The sequence below is a fragment of the Xenia sp. Carnegie-2017 genome, unplaced genomic scaffold (genome assembly GCF_021976095.1).
Source record: "Xenia sp. Carnegie-2017 unplaced genomic scaffold, XeniaSp_v1 HiC_scaffold_6, whole genome shotgun sequence".
Classification (NCBI taxonomy): Eukaryota; Metazoa; Cnidaria; class Anthozoa; order Malacalcyonacea; family Xeniidae; genus Xenia; species Xenia sp. Carnegie-2017.
In genome coordinates, this window is record NW_025813526.1 from 15,405,946 (window position 1) to 15,425,670 (window position 19,725).

Sequence of the window (19,725 nt, forward strand, 5' to 3'; positions counted from 1 at the left end):
ACCATATTTATCGACAGTCTTTAAGAACTTTTGTAGTACAGATTCAGCCTTGTTGTTGTCGGATGCTTCTCGAAAAGTGATAAGACTAGTAAAGCCATCAATTGTGAGGTGGGTTTCAAAGCCTGTGTATGGTGGCCCTGTTTGAATTCTGAAATAATCCTTTTAGATTGGAATCAGAAATGGCTTTAAATATTTCAGGATTAACAATAACTGCGTTAGGTAAAAGGTTATAGTTTGTTGGCCGAGTTTGTCATTAGCGTACGGTCATTTGATCAACGCTGAATCCAAAATCAAGCATCTCTTTGACTTTGCTAGGACTTGCACCAGCTTTAGGTTGCCTTTTCAATAAAGTAGTTAAAAATAAGCGTAATGAGATCATTAAACAAATTAGCTAAATATCAAGTGTACTTTTACCTTCTTGTGGATACGTCTGTTTCTTCGTCGATATTCCCAACCTAAATTTCCATTGTGGAACGAGTATAATACAAGAATGAAATTTTCCAATTGCAAAGTAAAGTTTATAACTGCAGTGTAACTTAAATACGAACAAAGTAAATTTTGCCACCAGCCTAACTTTACCACCAAATTTGTTAATATTGTAGTGTCAATACATTCCCCGTGTAACATACTGGAAGCAATCGTTATTACAGTTTATTTTGAAATTCGTGTTTCTTCTTAGTCATTCTCCAGTTTAGCAACTGCTTATTGTTTTACATTTGGCACGTACGATATTTATTCTAAATTCGGATTGATAAGCAGTGGAGTATTTAATTTGCAATAAACAATACATGCCTTGTTTGGAGAAAATATACGGTTTGTTTGCATTGAATACAGAAATGGTTACTAAATAATGAAATTCGAGACATTGTTTTGCATAAATAGTATTTTTTTACACTTGGCGCCCCATATTAAATCACCGATTCTTGAGAGTATTCAGCCAATCTTGTACATTTTCATAATCAATGATCAAAAAACAAAATTTCAACTCCACTTTTGTCAATTTAAAACACAGTGCACTGTTCTTTTTCTGAGACATTTCGTACAAAGACATTACATTAATATCATCGCTTTTCTGCTAAAAAAATACCGTTTTTGGACTTCGTTAAGAGTTGTTAAAAAAGTTATTGCTTTCCAATTGTAAAAGATAGAGCCAACTCTTGGCATCAAAATGACTTTGGTAAAACTACTATTAAAACTGCAGTAGCTGCTCAGGGATCTTGCATTATAAACGGATTCCCAAAAAAGTAAAATATTTTTTACAGTGAAGATGGTAAAAATTGGACACTTTAAAGAAAATGGATCGAAAATTGTATAAGTGCATTTGAGTAAATTCTCGGTAAAAAAGTATCATGTGCAAGAAGTTTGTCGTTTCGGTAAGGTATCGAAAATGTTTCGGTAAGTTGGTCTTTCTAGATCTTATATTTTACGTTGCAAGCTTACCCCGGCTACATAAAAAATTTCTAGAATAAACAAATTCATAATGTCATTTTGGTCATTAAGACAATAGCATCTACAAGATGTCTTCATAGTCCTCTATGCTTCCTTTTCGGCATTTATTCTCAGAATTTTAGAACATTTAACTGTTATCACATTTCCAAAGAAAATTTAAATTTTCTAAAAAAAATTTTGGTGGAGAGGGGCTGAGCAGATCTACAACATCACTGAGACTTTAGCCACAGCAGCTAAAGTCGATATATGAATTTCTTTGAGCTAAAAAAATCTTTTCGTTTACCATTAGCATCAAATGATCAAACAATTTTGAATAAATATGACAAGAACAATATAACTGTTCTTAGCAATATTAGGATATTTAAAAGTGGCCCTGTCAGTTGAGTTCACACTTGCAGTCAAAATTTTCAAAAACTTGTTATATGAACTTAAAAGAAGGCGTATGCAAAAATATGCTTAATATTGCTGATGCATAAAAGTTCGTAAGTTTTATGTACTTTATGCATGTTATGTTTGTGTGACTTTTGTCCTTATTATAAAAGCTCACTAACACTCACACTCACACTTAGATGACTTTGTAGCCATGCTCAGAAGTTGTGATTTGGGGTAAGTTTTTAAAAAGACGTTGTTCTTAATATTACATCCAAATTCTTAACTGACTTATGAACGTTTTTTATTGTAACTGAAATAAACGAATTTTGGTTTTATCCTTGTGGCAAAGGAGGCAGGTGGATTAATACCGTTGGTTCTAGAGAAATAAGTCTTTAATTTTTTAAAATAGCTGTTGTAATAGCACTTCTATTTTGCTAAAGAAAGAGTGCGGCCACCCCTATTCAACATCAATGTCGTAGAGTGCAACGAAGCATTGATTGGAGGAACTGGTCTTAAGTGTTTGCGGCTGGCTGGCTGTCTTTATTGCTGAGGTTGTGATACACACTATCATACAATATCAGACCTGTGTAGGTTAGGATTGTCAACAGTAGAAAGAATAACGAGTGTTCTTTTCATGGCCATTATTTTATCGGTTTCGCACAAAGCTTAGTTGCTGAGCCCTGATTTTCGTTCGGCGTATCGCTGCTGATCTTTTAGAGGCTAACAACATGTACGCACTGCGCGCCTATTTTTACTATTTTAACGCGAGCGCAACATGCAATATTTGATCCGCGTTTGCTGAGTGTAGCGCGAGTTAGATTGCACTCCTAATATAATCACATCATTAAAGCTGTTAAAAAATTTAAACTATAAAAGGAAACTTTTTGTCAGGTATTTATTTTTTGCAATCAGTAATAAATTTTCCCTGTCACACAATTCATTGTTTTCCTTTCAATAATCTGAGTGAAGAATGTTATATGCAACGGGATCCCGTTCATGATACAATTCCTTAAAGTGCAAAGATCATATCTTCATTTAATAATTTGAGTCAAAAACAACCTAACAAAGAGACATTTTTTTGAAGATTTTTTTGCAGAAAGCATTTTTTTGTAGAAACTGTTTGAATAAATTTAAGAGAACGTTTTTGCATTCAATGCCAATTTAATATTTTTAATACGAATTGTAGAAATATTATTATTCTTTTAGAAAAATTGTTCAAAAGTATAATATAATGATGTGCATTTATACATATTGCACAAGTGGTGTGCCTAAAAAAACTTAAACTTGACATTATATTAATAAGACACAAACATACGTAGTACGCCACAATTTATGACAGAAAAATGAAAAAATACAAACAGTTACTTTGCTTTTATGCATTCGGTGAAAACGAAAAAACACTTTCCTGTATGATGATTGTAACTTATGAAAATATTGGTGGTAAATTTTGCTCTGAAAATGTTTACGGAAGGGGGGGGGGGTTGGAGGTCAAAACATAAATGTGTCTTTTGTCCTTATTTTCTGCATTTTTGAGAGAAGAATGGGAATGAATACATTGAAATGAACTAAATACAATAAAAACATGGAAAATTAAAATCATGTGAATTGGGATGTATATAGATAATTACCTAAGAAACTAGCCTTGTTTGAATTTCATGTTCTTTAGAAAGTTTCATGTTAGTTAAGTAAAAAGGGGGATAAACCATATTATAATTAACTTTAAAAATTGAACAAAAGTTGCTCATAGACAATACCTTTTCTGGCTTTATAGTATTTTATGTATGAACGAAACTAACATCTGCAGTGCACATTTTCATTTAGCTTATAGAGACACTTGAAATAGTTGACCAATATGAATAACGTCAACATAAACATATTTTTTCCCGGGGTGTTGTTATAAGGAATTGAAATAATTTGGTCTGTTATTTTCAATGTAAATGGTATTTCTTGGAATTGTTGAAACAATATTTTGTTTCATATTTTTTCTGACAATGAAAAATAATGAAAGATAATGAAAAATCATCAAAATTTGTTTCCCCGTCCACAGAAAAGTACTTGTCTTGTGTTGACAACAAAATTCAAAAGCCAATATTACTAGCACTTTAGGACAAAACAATTTCTTATTAAGTTATATTTTTTCTAAGCTGCTGTTTGAGAAGAATAGAAAACAACTCGTCAGAATTCAAAAGACAAATTTCATTGATAGCCAAATTGCTTCTTCTATGGTAAGTAAAGAAAACATAAAAATACCTAAAATTCAGAGCCTATCACATAATTTAAGAACAATAGCTCGTATGGATTAAACTTCCTTATCAAGAGCATACATTTCTTTATCATAGTCATGCTTATACGTCATCCAATAGATAATCTAACACAATCTTCATCTTATATAATACTTAGCGCATTATGAAACATTTTGTATGTTTTTTAAACATTTTCTGTAGTTTAGAGTAGCATAGCCATGCATCATATATACATATATGCTACTTGGTAATTTGACTTCTCTAAAATTCTTTAAAAACATTTTACCGTTTCGCAAATCTTTTTATCATTTTATATTTATCCTTATGATGAAAACAAAAACGAATTGATTGATCACAACCAATGATAAAGTTCTACTAATTTATATTTATGAATGTCTGGAAATGTCTTATATCATATTTCCATTGATGCGCCAGACAAAATAGTTGCTACATCAAAAATATTTGAAGCAACCATCATTAAGTATTTTTATTGTAAATGCAGATAACAAAAATAAACAGATAAAAAATGTTTTTCGACTGTCATAGTCATTTAAGAATTATAAAATATTTGCAAACTGTTTTACGTTTTTAGATGAGAATGATAGTAAACTAAAACTTGAATGCATGTGTGATAAAGAATGTTTGATTGGACATTAAAACTAAAATTTAGGATTTAGGGAAGTAATCAAGAAAGAGAGGTACGCAATTGATATGGGGCAAATCATCATCAAACATCAATACAGAAGTCATTATAAAGAGCAAGAAATACATGCAGAAAAAATGATACATTTCTCGTCTCTTGTTTCTTCTGCTACGATTATTCAATATTGCAAGAATACTTATGACAGATGGCAAATACCTTTTAATTGTCTGAAGCAAAATATTTGAAGAAGTAAGAATTTTTTAACACTGCAAAGTTGCATTCCTCTATTTAGCTTTTTAGACTTTTTTTTACTTTAGCAGTTCAGTAAAAATGCTCATAAATTTCATTCAATTCCAAACTTAAATAATTATGAGAGTCAAACTTCTCTCTAATACTGACAGATGTTGTAAAGCAGAATATCATGTATTGCATAGCGGCATCGGGATTCTGTTAAACACTGCGCAACAGACTATTTTGCCCTCAACTTTGCTGGCTTAGTTGAGCAATACGTCTTTCCCATTAAACTAAGTTCACATGAGCAAGTTTGAAATCAACCCATTTTAATTGTTTCTAAACTGCTCTTGGTAAATTTCATATTTTGCGTCATTTAATTATAATGGACATTGAAATGTATTATTTCGTTCTATGCTTTCGTTTCCTAGAAACCTTATATCTATTTATGCAAAACAAGTTATACGCGGGTGAACTCGACTTATATGAATTGTTGTAAACATTAGTCATTATAATGAACAATTTGTCTAATCTATTGCAACAATATTCAATCGTCATCAATTTTCTGAAAGTAAACGTGAAAATACTTTTTGGGGAAAGAAGTTAAAATGTTACGTAATTGTAGAAATCAATACTTGATTCATACATCCCAAAAAAGGCTAAGAACAAAATGATTATATCATTGGAGTGTTGATAAGACTTTCATAAATAATGCAAAAATTTTATTACGAAAGCTTTAAAGAAATTAATAATCGTTCACCTTCTAACAAATAGAAAATAAAGATGTCATCAAGCTTAACAAAAGCGTTTCTTGGGACTCTTATAATCCTGTCTATTACTGGGCAAATAGTAAATGGTAATGACGACATATCAATCTGCAAGAAAAACTTAGAGAAACTAAAAGATAACGTGGAAGAATGGATGGAAACCTGCGTTGATAAAGATGGAAACGACGATAACACAACTGCATGCAAGGAAGTAAAACAATACAACAAAGAAATGATGCAAATGCAAACAGAAATGTGTTTTTTACGAAGGTATAATCTTTAGATTTGTTAAATTTTCATAGTATCTTGTTCATAGCATTAAAAATAATATGCAACAATAATAGGTAGAAGTTATGCAGTCAATCTAATTTCAGTTATTAGTAATATTTCTACAGTGAAAAATTCTTTTTAAAATACTGATTTTGGTCTTCCACCAAATATTATGATCGTAAAGTCAATAATAATTTGCATTTTTTTAATCCACTCGCATCGTTGTTATTTATAGTTTTTTTTTATCATTTATTTAGATGTTTATCCAAAGCCATATTTGATTATTATGAGCTTTGATAAAGTATACTCTGTTGATTCTATTACTGGAGATATTCATGTCAGCACTATTAATGGATCCAGTAAGAATAAATTTGACAATGCATCAAGATATAATGACATCGAAATTGATGTAGTTGAGAATGTGCTTTACTACATTGATGACAAAGACATCAAACGGGGAAATTTTGACTTGACTAGAAACGAAATTTTTGCGAAAAATGTTTCTGTTCGTGATATTACAGTTGACTGGATTGGTCGTCGTATCTTTTACATTGACTCCACGAACATTATCTACCAAATTTGTTTGAAAAATAAAATTACAAGTGTTATGAGGCTTCAACCAGGATTACAATTTTCCAGCATTGTATTTGACTCAAAACATGGGTAAGGCGATATTGAATTTTTTTTATTAACTTGTTAACGCAAAATTACGAAACTATGTCAGTAAGGTAAGAGTTTTTTTTATTTAGACACGGTGTTTTCATTTAATAGAAAAGTTGAATTTTAGAACTCCATATTATTGTTTGTTATTTAAAGGTTTAATAATAGAAAAAAATATCGATTTTCGAGGGAAAACAAAACTCGCTTTTTCCCGAGGCAGCGAATATTAAGTATTTTGTTGGCTATAAAGAAACAAACCTCATATATTTCGACAGATTTTTTTTAAAATCAACGTCTTTCGGAGAGATTTGGCCAGAAAAATTTTATTGCGTGACTATAAGGCATTTCAAACCAACTGCAATGATAAACACATTTCGTGTGATTATTCAGCACAGTAGTAGTAGTATTGCTGCCCGTCGAAACGACGATGGCTGTCTGCAAAAGTCCATTTAGTTCACTGACTTCCACAAGCGCGCTCGTGACTTAACATGCCACTGCGGCTTGCGCAGGTCCTGTTGCAGTGTTGGCAACGAAATTCTCCCGAGTCTGCGACAGTGGAGGCGTTCCCGGTAGCGTGACGTCTTGATCGTTTTACAGCGTTGTTCCGCCGCCTCAAATCATCCTTCTTATTGAGACCGTTACGTGACTTGTCTCTCCAGTCGCATCAATTCGCCGCTTCGAGTTGCCAATTATCTATTGAAATTTGACATGTTTTCAAAGTGTATTTGAGAGAGTCTTCCCAACGCAGGAGCGGACGACCAGTACGTCTCTTTCATTCAGCGAGCTCTCCAAAGAGTAGCTGTTTGGGTAATCGATTGTTTGCCATGCGAGCAACATGACCAGCCCACCTTAGCTGCATTTTGGCGAGGGTAATCTCAATGTCCATGGAGTTGGCTCTCGTCAGAACTTCGTCATTCGTTACTCTTTGTTGATAGGAAATGCGGAAGATTGCGCGCAGGTGACGTTGTTGTAGCTGACGGAGACGTGTGACGTGTCTACGGTATAACGTCCAAGATTCGGCACCATACAAGAGAGTCGACAGTACCACTGCATTATACACGGCGATCTTTGTAGTAACTTTAATGTCATGCGAAGACCACAGACGTTTCCACAGCCTGCCGAATGACGAACTGGCACACTGTATGCGGTTGTCAAGTTCTTTGTCAATGGAGCAGTCGCTGGTGACAGTACTGCCAAGATACTTGAAGGATTGAACGTTTGTGAGCGGAGTGTCATTGACAGTGATCGGGATGTTATCGGTGAGTACGAGAGAGACATGACTTCTGTTTTCTTCGTGTTGATGATAGCGCCAACGGATTTGGTAGCAGCCTCGAAGCTATCCATCATGCGCTGAAGGGATTCCTCCGAGTTGGCAACAAAACGCAATCATCTGCATATTGAAATTCTCTCATCAGTGTCCGCGTGCATTTGGTGCTGGATTGGAGGCGACGAACGTTGTAGAGCGAGCCATCCATCCTGGATCGTATGTATATGCCTTCTTCAGGTATGTTTTCAAAGGCATATGTGAAGAGAGCAGTCGCAAAGAGGGAGAAGAGGGTGGGAGCAAGTATACAACCTTGCTTCACTCCATTGTTGTATTGAATGTCACGAGTCAACTCGCCGCCTACCGAGATCTTGACGCACATGTTGATATGTAATAACTTTAAGATATTGACAAATTTTGGTGGGCATCCCATTTTTGCGAGGATGGTCCACAGTGCCTCACGGTTCACAAGATCAAACGCTTTGGTAAAGTCAACAAAAGTCATGTATAGCTTTTGGTTCTGTTCTCTCGATTTCTCCATGAGCTGTCGAAGGGCGAATATCATATCACTCGTTCCACGATTTCGGCGGAATCCACACTGGGTTTCTGGCAGTACTGCTTCGGCAAAAGGATCGCGCATTCTGTTTAGCAACATTAGAGCGATTATTTTCCCGGCTACAGCCAACAGACTGATGCCTCGATAATTATTGGGGTTATGGCGGTCATTCTTCTTGAAGATGGTGATGATGTTTGCATCACGGAGTTCAGCAGGAATGGTCTCATCGGACCAGATATTTTCAGTTATGCCATGCAGATGTTTTGCAACCAAGGGTCCTCCGCACACAAATAATTCTGGTGGAATTCCATCAGGGCCCGCACTTTTGTTGCACTTGATATGTTTGATGGCATTTTCAACTTCTTCGAGAGTGGGCACATCACCAAGAGTGTCAATCATAGGTCGTTGAGGGAGATTGTTGATGACATCCTCATCATAGATGCTGGTCTCGCTTAGAAGCTGTGTGAAGTCCACCGTTCTCGGGCGTCGTCGGATGTCGTAAGGAGCTTGGTACCGTATGAGTTGAGCAGCGGGACAACGGAGCTCTTTTTTGGCCCGTAAATGACGTTCAGCGACCGAAACAATTCTTTTGCATTTCCAGTGTCAGCATATCTTTGGGTCTCTTCTGCGCGCTCTTGCCACCATTTGTCTTTCATAACTCGGAGTCTGTTCTATGGTCCTCTTTATTTCCTTTAGTCTGTCACCGATTTCATTCATTCTTGCTTTCATTAGTTCGGCAATTTCTACGTCATTCTCATCAAACCAGTCCTTATGAGAATGCTTTTGGTAGCCAAGGACAGTCTCAGCTGAGTTAAGAAGAACCGTCTTCAGACTATCCCACTCTGGAGCAGTGATATTCTGTAGCTGTTCGTCGATGCAGGTTCTGAGGGATGTTGCGACTTCTTCTGATTTGAGTTTCGAGACGCAGAATTTCTTCGGAATTTTCTGAGCTTTTCTGGGTGCAGGTTTGCTGATCTTGAGACACACCTCTGAAATTAGAAGTCTATGGTCCGTCCAACAATCAGCACCTCGCATGACTCTAGTGACATGGAAGTCTGATATGTCTTTTGACTTTGTAATGATGTAGTCAATTAGGTTCCAGTAACCAGAGCGAGCGTGCTTCCATGTTGTCTTTAATTTGTTTGGTAGTTGGAAGTACGAGTTGGTGATGGTCAGGTTGTTTTCAGCGCACATTGTTAAGAGAAGATTACCATTGCTATTTACATTGCCGATGCCATAGTGAACGAGAACGGATGGCCAGCTGTGGAAATCATTGCCAACTCTAGCGTTGAAATCGCCAAGGACGATACATTTGTCGTGGGCTGGAATAGTGCGAATGATGGCTGACAAATCTTCATAAAATGCATCTTTCATGATGTCAGAATGCTGCATAGTAGGAGCATACACGCTGATGAGATGGAGCGAACGTTGCTTATTCAACAGCAAACGAAGTGACATGATGCGGTCCGAATGTCCAACTGGAAGCTCAGATAATCGGATGGAGGACTTGATAGCAAAGCCAACTCCTGATTCGTGTTTCTCTGAAGAATGTTTGCCTTTCCAGTAGAAAGCGTATCCACCCGCTGCCTCTGTGAGTGATCCCGAATCGTGGAGTCTTGTCTCGCTTAGAGCAGCAACGTCAATATTATAACGATGTAGCTCACGGGCTACAAGAGCGGTAGAACGCTCAGGACGAATGTTTCCTGGATTGTCATTTAGGGTTCTTACGTTCCAGGCCGCAAGTTTTTTGAATTTCATTGTTATTTTGACCGCTTTGAATGAGTACCCCGCAGCCGCGGTGTGCTGAGCAGGCGAGTGATGAGAGTGCGATTTACTCCACCTTTTCTAGGAGCTTCCCCGGATTGGGGGAGGGTGCGCATCCCTAAAAAAGGGCATCCTCGTCGCTTGGTGAAATACCGAAGGATATTATCTCTCATTCTATCCAGCGATTGTTAGAATCCAAGCCGCCAGCAATCGAATTTCGCACTAGAGGCTGCCAGCCTACTAAGCCTGCCCCCGTCATGAGTCATCCGTATTGATGGACTTTTGATGGACTTTTGATTGCAGACTGCATGCACAGTGAGAAGAGCATGGTTGTGCAGGCCATGTTCTATTGGCTTGGCCACGCGGTTCCATCTTCAGTGGCACAAATGATCGCGACGACTGTGAAACTACGCGGTTGCAGGGGAGAGGCCGTCGACACAGTTAATCCGTGAACGCCCTTTGCTGGCGTTTTTCCTGTTACGCCGAAAACCATTTACCCATGGCTGGGGACTATTTAATCCATAGCTGGGCAAACCTTGTCAGACCGCAGGGCGTGTCCACACGTAGGTGGGCCTGGCCTGTCGTGACTGCGGGGGGGTTTGTCCTCCGTAGGTTTCTGTCAGGGTTACCTCACCCTTAGCCTTTGGGCAGTTAAACCCTAACCGCAAGGCAGCGGGTTCCAGTTAATTTAAGGGCGCCGGAAACTCGCCCTCGCCAGAGCCCCGTTAGCCAAACACAGGCTGCACCACGAGTAGGCGGGTTTGACTTGACTGACAGAAGCTTATTATCGCTTGGACATTTGCGGCACTTTTAATGCGCGTCCGTATGAGTCCTTACACCCCTATGAGTCCTTACAACCCTATTCAGCACACATGCAGTAGAAAATAACATGCAGATCCTGAAATTGCAAAAATCGACAGCGATATTTATGTTGAGCAACCAACTAGCTTTGAGAAAAAAAGGTAATAACGGAGGGATCAATGTTTATATATGATGAAGTCATTAAATGAAATGAAACAGAGCGGTAGAAACTGAAGTAAAATATTAAGTAATTATTTTGCACATAAAACTTTAGTCAAATACTCACAGAATTTGGCTTTCCACAACCTAAAAAAAAGTAGTACAACTTCACTGTGCAACTTAGTGTTGTACATTTAATTGTTTTACTGGCTTCGCTAGCCACCTAAGAGCTTTTTTCTTTGTCAGAAAAAGCAATTTGCTTGACGCCTCCATGGTAATCATATGCTTAATAAGATATGTCCTACAAATAACATTTCAACAAATTGGGAGCATTGTTTGTTGCTATGCTGTGCTCTTTTGTATACTTTTTTGAGGCAGTGTAAGAGATGTGCAACAATCTCAATACGGAATGGCAATAAAGTTTTAAAATATTCACGAATGTGGTGAACGTAAAAAACTTCAACTTTTCGTTTTGTAATGAAGATAAAAAGAACTACACGCATTCCGACGTAGTTAGTTTTCAAAAAATGTTGCAATTTAAAAAAACATAATTATTATATCAAGTTTATAGTTTTTTCAAGCCTTCTCTTAAATTGCATTGAATGGCAGAGTATATTGAAAAGTCGAGGGCTGCAAATTAAGTGGCTGCACACTTCCCTTTAATGAATCCAATCACACAACCAAACAACTCACCTGAATGGAAATCATCCCACTACCTTTAGTTCATGCAGTGCTTCTTTGTGTAGCTTAGGAAAACGTTAGGTATGTAGTTGCTCTACTGATGATGAATCTGAAGATAATAATCATGTGATTAAAAAGAAATTGGCTGAAAAGCTTTGTTTAGCGAGAACATTCTGAATATGTTATAAATAATTTACGAGTTTAAAATAATTTCTCTTCTAACGATTCCTATGAACTCTCCATTGATGAGAGCTTTCTAATCAATAAATACAAGCCTTCACTCTTCGTGCAAGGAGGTTCCATTCCACTTAACCTCGCTTAACTTCACTAAATTTTACTTTCCAACTTCTTTATCATGTAATCCATTTGACAACGCCTCTTTTAGTCGTAATTTAACACCTTTTGTAAATACAATATCTTGTCTTAACATCTCATTATAATTTATTACTTGCCTGAATATGTCTTGAGTAAGGACGAAACGTCAGTATGAATTCCATTTTACAACTTTTGGTCTATTTCTATGGCTCTAATTAAAACTTTATGTGGGCATTAATTTTTATCATATTACAAGAAAAAATTAATTTTCACGAACACAAAAACCAAAAGAACGGTAGTATATACAAGAAAGTTTTTAAAGAGTTCGGGGAAATGTAAAATGAGCGACAAGAAGACATGGACTTTACTGTTAATCAAATACATAATATAATTTAGAAATGTATTGCAGAATGCAATTATGATGCTATGATAATCAAAACTGCCAGTTGCATCAAACATTTTCGATAAAGTAAAGGCCATAGTATTCAAGCAGTTTTTGCAACATGTCTAATCAAGAGATTCTTGAAAACACGAACATGACATGGTGATAGAATCAACATTTTCAAATGATACCAATAGCGAAAGCTCTGGTGTCAATATTTTTCTGATTTTTCAGAAAAACAATGAAAAATTTGACAATTAAAAAGAGAAGTAAGATAGTTGTATAAAATCTTTTTTCCAAACAAATTGGAAAAAAGCATCAACAAAAGACAATGTTTGTGAAGCTATAGCTCTTTTAAAGACATTTGTAGACGATGATCCATCCAAGGAGCTGCTACTTTTCATGCAAGAGGAAACTGAAAAATTAAGAAAGCTTGAAATTGAAATGACAAAGCTTTCTTTATTTTATATCTACATTAAATAGTGCATATCATTTACCAACACCAAATTTTCACTTCGAACAAAATTTCCACGCATCAGCTAATTTTCAGCATTATCAATTACCAACACAATTCATTCGGCAGCCACTCCAAACAACAGCATTACTCATTCCGACAATAATCTCAAACAATACCAATCATATAGGTTATGTGAATAAAAATAACATATTACATTTATTATGCTCTGAATCACATGCAATGTTTAATTACTTCATATAATTTAGTTCGGTTTTTAAAAGAGAGATTTCAAACGATAAAGATGATCTTTTCTTGTTAATTACAATAGCTTTATGTTGCTATATTATCAAATTTCATGAATATGTTACATTAAACCGACTATATATGAAGGTAGTTCTGAATACTTTGACAACATCTTTGTTTAAATTAAAAAAAAATTCTATCTTTCCTTTCTTGCATATATTAGCCTGTTTATTGTTTATGTATTTCAATACGTATAGAGAAAACTAATGTACAAAACAAATGTTTTATTAAGGTATCTAATCTTGGCAGAAAGTACAGAACTTTTCTTATGGTTATGGAGCATGACTGCAAATAAACATGATATTTTTCAGTTTCACTTCAGTCAATAGCACATGATCTAACGCTTGACATGGCTAAAGAGAAGATTTATTGGCGAGCTTCAAACGGAAATGTTTTTCTTGTGATTACTACTCCCGTAATGTAATTGATTTTGGAACTTCAGGAGGTCCCATGGCAGTATTTGGGGATTTCATTTATATCATGACTAGTGTCGGACAAAGTGTCGTTAGTGTCCATAACACAACAGATCAACGTACGAGACGTAAATTTTTTCTTCCTGTAAACAACGGTTATCTTGATTTGGCTGTAGCAATACACAGTATCAATCCTGACTCAAACGGTAGTGAAATATTTACTTATTTGACGTAATAATCTAAGACTTGCAAAAACTCCCACGCTAATGTTCATAAAATAGAAAGACGTTAAAACGTTCAAATGTACATTGCCTAAGTAAACGGTTGTTCTTCCTTCCAAAATTATAGAAAATTTGATAAGCTTTAAGTTCAAAGTGCAAAGTGTCTAATTTGGATGTTTTTGCCGTTTGTCTATTCTTGCCACACTTCTTGGGTGTTAACTTTAAGTCTTTATTGTTTCTTACATCATTTCAACAATCACTCTGGTTTGTAATCAATCATAAATAAGAAAAAATTCATGAAAATAGGTTGAAAGACAAAAACATCCAATTTGAGTATGTTCTTCAGTGAGCTTAATATTTATCAAATTTTCTAAAATTTTAGTTTATTGCAAAACAGAGTTTAAACTTTTACATCTTTAGATTAAACTAGATTTGAAACTTTTCATTTTCTTTGTGCATACAGTTCAAATTGAGGCAATCACGAAGTATTCTCATGGTTTTCGAGATTAATTTTTAATTCATTTTACTTTTAAATAAACAAGACAAGGCAATGCCAAAATACACGAGCTTTGACACATTTTGCGAGAACTATTGATGAATTGATAATTTTCTGAACATTTTTCAATTATCTAACTTCTTTAGATACATCCTATTTTAGTATCCCAAACAGCCAGCAAATTTGTTCATACTCTGTTAAGTTTCAACGTTTATTTAATTGTTTTGTTTTTACGATATTCGCGAACACCAAAAATACCAACATTACATAGCAAACTTGCTAGCTGGGTACGTCATAGTGGCTACTGAATGAGAAATTGTGTTCTTTGAGGAAGAATATGTTTCGTTTAAAATCTCTGCTTGATTTTATTTTTAATTTTATTAATATTTATAGCGACAAAAACTTTTCGCTTTCCTTTATGTGGACCCTACACATACTATCGTAAAATTAATGGAACATTGAACTGCACGTGTATGGAAGGATTTTCAGGAGAATGTAACTCGTGCCAAGGTATGAATGTATTAGTGTCTTTATCAAGATCTTTTAATCACGGATCATGAATAAAGAGCATCTCTGTGCAATTTTAAAACTTTGCTCTCAGTCGAGAAATCTGAAGAGTTCTCTGTGCAGTTCTATTTTGCAAGGAATTTGCCACATGTACATTTTACATGTAACCACAAAAATAAGGCTCAAAGCCACACATCATCATTATCAATAAAATCAAGCGGGAAATCAGTACTAAATTTATGAAAAGCTTCAATACACTTAAAACTCCATCAGCACAATAAATTGGAAGTATATGGTTCTCTAAATGATAATAGCATATGTTAAATATTTGTAAATGTAGATCGTCCAGGTTGGTATAGTCCTGAGAAGGACTGTTTCTGTTGTTGTTGACTGACGTTTTGACAACCTAAGCGGTAGTCATCTTCAGAGTCATTTTGACTGGACGATCTACATTTACAAACTTGTAACGATAATCCCGGGTTCAAAACATTTACTTTAGCATATGTTAACATCAGAACATTTTGATTTTCTCTACATAAAGGAAGGGGTAGGTTTAGGGTTAACACTACTCCTGCAGTTAGCAACCTAGATATGGCCCTGCTAACCTAGATACGCTATATTAAGTATTTTTGACTTTATTATGGGTTTTAACTTGGAATTCTGTAAATCCAAACTATAAAAAGCATTTTGACCGACAAGTTTTCAGACGTCCTAGAATGTGCGCACCGAAAATATATTACATAAAATTTCTTAAACCAATGAGATTGTATTTTATGAACTTATTCAAAGAATTGACAAGTATGGGTAGTGTCCAATTATTTCATTAGGCTATGTAGGCTGAAGCTAATAGGCCCGCATTTTAAACAATCCTGTTCTATTTAAACATAGTTTTTACTCTTTGCCTTTTTTGGATGAGCTAAATGTTCACAATTTCAACCATATATGATTTTTTAGACTTGCTCTTATTGCTCAAAACCAATTCAAAGCTACTTATGCACATAATCGCATAATACATGATTATTTTTTACCTCCATTCTGTATGCAACCAATGAATATAGTCAAATAATAATGTTTCTTCAAGAGTTTTATTTTTAGTCACAATAAAACTTCTTTAATGAATTATTGCTCTGTCGTTTTCAAATACTTGCATGCCTTTTTTGTAAAAAAATCACGATGTATGGTGTTGTTTTCAATATATTGCTGTCAATTAAAATTACAAAAAATAAAGTTTTTAATTTTAACATAATCAGTGTTACCCGAAATTATATTCGCCGTTCCATTGCATATTGTCGTTTATTCAGTTTTTATAGAAAATTAGAAAAAATTAGCTGTGGCTTTTATTACGTTTTTTAGAACAATCATGTCTCCTAAAATAAGTTAAGCAATAAAACGAAATAAAAATGAGTTTCTGATATACTTGTCTTTTCAATATATCGGCATATTACGATGTTTCCACTCTGCAATTTAATATTCAACCACCCCTTCCCCAGTTGTGATCAATAAGAAACGGTCCTAGTTTAATGACGCTCAAAACCAATTCAAAGGTACTTATGCACATAATCACATAAAAATAATTATTTTTTACTTCCATTCTGTATGCAACCAATGAATATTGTTAAATAATAATGTTTCTTCAAGAATTTTATTTTTAGTCACAATAAAAACTTCTTTAATGAATTATTGCTCTGTCCCTTCATTTTAAATATAAATTACGTTATTTATTTTGGCCAACGTTAAACCAGGCTGTGTAAAAGCAAATTGGTGGGTATCTTTCAACAAACAAGGATGGTCAACTTGTGACAAAACAAACCAGTTTATCACTGGCTTATATCTCAGTGCATTAAGTGCCAACAATGATGGACTTTACCGTCTTGAAGAAGCCAAATGCTGCAAATCTAGTCCAATATATATTTGGCAGAAAAGTATTTGCCGAAATGCTAACTGGCGGGACTCTTTGAAAAAGTTAGTATTTTCCCCCAGAATCAATCTTTTAACTGATATTAATTGTCTGTTGGTTCATTTTCTCAGTTCTTTCTACTGAGAAAATGAAGGAAACGTAAGAAGTTTGGATACATTACTTGCACTATGACTTAAAATGATGAACTTTTGTGATTGTTTAGTTTAACGTAAAAAATGCGTACCAATATTTACAGGTTTTTTTTCAAAGGTTGATCCAGGATAGTGCTTACTATTTTCACTTTCAATTTTGATTTTTATCAAGTTTTGTACTTTATTGTTTTTTTTACCTAATTGTGAACACTGATCGTATTAGTAGCAACCGATAGCCGAATCACTCTTAATAGTAGCGAGAGACTTGTCAAGCGGAATGAATTCGTGTAATAAAATTAATGCTCAACTTAGGGCTCTAATCAAAACTTTATGTTGGGCATTAATTTTTATCACACGAATTGAATCATTCTTAGTCTCTAAACGTGGTAACTTAAACAGCTTTTCAATAATATCAAGGAGCAATGTCTTGAAAGTTGTCCTTTAATTTAGTGAAAAATTCTTTTCTTACTATCTTTTGTCTGTTGGTTTTCCATGTGCTCGTAGCTAGCTACATTTTAACTTGTGTAGCAACACTTTTCTAATGAAGATTTACGTAATTAAATTGACTTTTTTAAGACTGTATACATAAATGTATAAATAATATGGAAAAATAAGCAGGATAAGCTGTTTAAATCTAAATGCTGAACAACAACAAAAAACGACAAAAAAAATAGTAAATGCAGTCCTGTGTGTGTCATTCAATCCTCAAAAAAAATAAAGATACAAACATATTTCCTTAAAAATGTATTTCAGAAAAGGATGGAGTGCTTGTTCGATTGGATATTTTCTAAATGGTCTCTATTGCACAAACGGACAACACTTACACAACCTCAAAGAGGGAAAATGTTGCAAACCAGTCAATCATCCCGACAAGTATGGTGATTGTTACTATGAAAATATCAAAAATGATTTCAACAAAAAAGGATGGGCAGTGTGTAAAAAAGATGGCTACTACGTCACTGGGTTAAGACGAGATTGTGGTAAATGCTGTAAAATGTGGAGTGGTAAGAATCATAAAAACTAATTCTTTATTAATCAGGTTAAGACAAAGTCCTTTCGCCTTTCTAGCTACATATCATATTTTAGAACGAAAATATATCAAAACTGCAAATATACAAATAGTTATTCAGAGTTTTATGATTAAGCATAAAAATTTCCTGTTGTATAAGGAACTTTACAATTAAGAAACAACACATATGTTTTAGAAAATCAACCGTTATTGGCTTCAAAAGTTCAGTACGATAAAAAATAAATTAAAAGAGAAATATTTAATAAAATGAACTGTCATTCCATTTAAGCCTAATTTTGGTGAGCAAGTCCTTTATACATAGCCACACACTTAAAATGCACAATTAATGAAAATCAGTTTATTATTTCCATGTTCAGTGACTTATGCAACAATTGAAAATCATAATTTCCTTGTTTTTTTTTTTATTAAAATATTTTGTGTGATTTTAATATAAACGTTTTGAAATACTTGCATGCCTTTTTTGTAAAAAAAAACACATATATAGTGTTGTTTTCAGTATATTGCTGTCAATTAAAATTACTAAATATAGAGTTTTTAATTTTAACATAATCAGTGTTACCCGAAATTTTATTCACCGTTCCATTGCATATTGCTAATAATACTTATAGCTCAAAATTTGTCTGATGAATTTTTTCTAAAATATATTTTTTGATATAGTTGGAGTTTGTGATCATAGTCCTTGTAAGAATGGTGGTTCGTGTGTTGTTGATGGTAGTTCATACAAATGTACATGCCCTCCAGACTTTATTGGTATTAACTGTGAAACAAGTAATTGGAAAACTTACATTCATTGTAACACTACGTAACAAGAAAAAATGCGTGATTATATATGAGGATTACATATAACGCAGTAAAACGAGATTTAAAGTTTGATATAAAGAATGATATAAAGTTTTTATTGAACAAGCTTTCATAGTTAGCATATATATATATATATATGTATCAATCATTGTTTCGTGATTAAATTATCACGAAACAGGCTTGTCGGGATGAAATTGTAGTTTTGTGTATACTAATCGAGCACTGTTTTATACGGAAAATCATAAATTATAAACTTCCTATATATATATATATATATATATAATAATCCTGGATTCAATATTCTATATATTAGAAAAGTAGTCATATATATATATATATATATATATATATAATCGAGAGATACAGAAAACCGGGGATCGTTTTGAGGCAGTCAGCGGTAGTAAACATAAAAATAGAGAAGGGTGAGCCTGTGATTATATACATATATATATATATTAAAAATAAATAAGAGTAATACAAAATATATAAACAAGAAGATTTTATAAAAAAAGGTGTATTTCAAATACAAAACAAAATACACGAAAGTATTAATCACCTATTTTTTTATAAGTACTCCAATCATCCTCCATCTATCATTAAATAACTACTACTCTCTATCATTAAATAACTACTAGTCTCTCTATAATTAAACAACTACTAGTCTCTCTATCGTTAAACAACTACTAGTCTCCATCATTAAACAACTACTAGTCTCTATAATTAAACAACTTTTAGTCTCTATCATTAAACAACTACTAGTCTCTATAATTAAACAACTACTAGTCTCTCTATCATTAAACAAATACCAGTCTTGAAAAACCACAGGATTTCGTCCATATCTTCTGACAAAAATATCATCGAGTAGCTCAAATTTACAGCAACGCTATAGAA

At 34.2% G+C, this 19,725-nt stretch overlaps 1 long non-coding RNA gene across 1 annotated transcript; it reads left to right on the forward strand.

The window, feature by feature from the left end:
• Window positions 1-753: 753 nt before the first annotated feature.
• Window positions 754-17,903, forward strand: LOC124458118. The gene is made up of 4 exons (XR_006953015.1): window positions 754-763; window positions 13,844-13,849; window positions 16,697-16,916; window positions 17,757-17,903. It is a non-coding gene; the product is annotated as an uncharacterized LOC124458118 (long non-coding RNA).
• The last annotated feature ends 1,822 nt before the right edge of the window (window positions 17,904-19,725 follow it).